This window comes from Miscanthus floridulus, chromosome 3 (assembly GCF_019320115.1).
Source record: "Miscanthus floridulus cultivar M001 chromosome 3, ASM1932011v1, whole genome shotgun sequence".
Classification (NCBI taxonomy): Eukaryota; Viridiplantae; Streptophyta; class Magnoliopsida; order Poales; family Poaceae; genus Miscanthus; species Miscanthus floridulus.
The window spans coordinates 67,994,130-67,995,466 of record NC_089582.1 but is presented as its reverse complement, the minus strand read 5'-3'; the positions used below and the strand labels follow the sequence as shown (position 1 = coordinate 67,995,466).

The 1,337-nt window shown below is 46.4% G+C and overlaps 1 non-coding gene across 1 annotated transcript; it reads right to left on the bottom strand.

The window, feature by feature from the left end:
* Positions 1 to 627: 627 nt before the first annotated feature.
* LOC136547700 (small nucleolar RNA R71) lies at positions 628 to 734 on the bottom strand. Its single transcript, XR_010781663.1, has one exon. It is a non-coding gene; the product is annotated as a small nucleolar RNA R71 (small nucleolar RNA).
* Positions 735 to 1,337: the final 603 nt, after the last annotated feature.

Genomic DNA, 1,337 nt, shown 5'->3' with positions numbered 1-1,337 from the left:
TTCTAGCGCTATTGTCAGTGAGGGCATAGGTGTAAAGAATCTAGTAGGACATTATCATGATCACATGCATGTAATGGTAGCCATAGTTTATGTAGGCTAACTCTGCTTGTTTTCTTCCTGTTGTTGATGAAAATAGGATAGTGTATGAGTGGTTTTGGCCTACCACATAACTACACAGAAAACCCAGAGGCACTCCTAAGGAAGAGCCGGTCTCATACCGCTTCTTCTTCTGCTACTCCACTGGCAGTTGAGATAGTCACCCATACACCATCCACTACTACCGCTATGGCCAAGACACTCCACGACTACTCCACCCTCACTGTTGCCAACATGCCCATTGGGCCCGCTATCAACATGGGCAGTGGAAACTTCGAGCTACGCACTAGCCTGATCATGATGGTGTTGCCTAGCGAGGATGCAAGTGCACACTTGCAACACTTCCTGGAGCTGTGCAACACCATCATCATAAAAGATGTCGCACCAGCTAGCATCAGGCTTTGTCTATTTCCCTTCTCCCTCATAGGGAAGACAAAATAGTGGTTTTATAAGGAGAAGAAAGCTATCAACATGTGGGACAAATGTTTTGTGGTGTTCCTCGTGAAGTTTTTCCCCATGGGCAAAACCAATGCCCTGAGGGGGAAAATTTCAAACTTCCAGCAAATTTCAATGGAATCCATCCCCAAGGCATGGGAGAGGTTGCATGATTACATCCAAGCCTGCCCGCACCATGGATTGGAAAACTGGCTTGTGCTCTAGAACTTCTATGAGGGGCTTACGCCCTTGTCGATGGGGCACATGGATGTCGCTGTTGGAGGAGCATTCCTTTCCCTCACCATCGATGGTACCACGGCTCTCATTGAAAAGATGGTGGCCAATTAGAGCTAGGGGAAGAAAGAAAACAACAAAAGGCATGCATACTATGAAGGAGGCGGATATGCTGGCCGCAAAAATGGATTTGCTGTTGAAAAGACTGAACGAAAGGGCCTATGAGAAGGAAGCCATGAAGGCTGTTGATGATAGTTAACAACCATTATAAACCATCAATAAAACATGTATAAGGGCACAATTGAGATCACCAACAAAGTTCTAAGGGTTTAAACTAACAAATTCCATGAGTTTTGGTGAATTTGTGATTTCTATAGGGTTTATCTAAAAAACCATCAAGGTGGACCTACATGTCAGATTTAATTGTGCTTATCCACCATGAAACAGACACTAGAAGGTTCTAGAGGACACCAAAGGACACCTCGCCAAGGCAAAGAGTGAGGGTCTGCCAGGTGGGGCCGCTTGGCCCCACCTGTAGTCCACCTGGCCCTAGGGCCCACCTATCAGCCTCC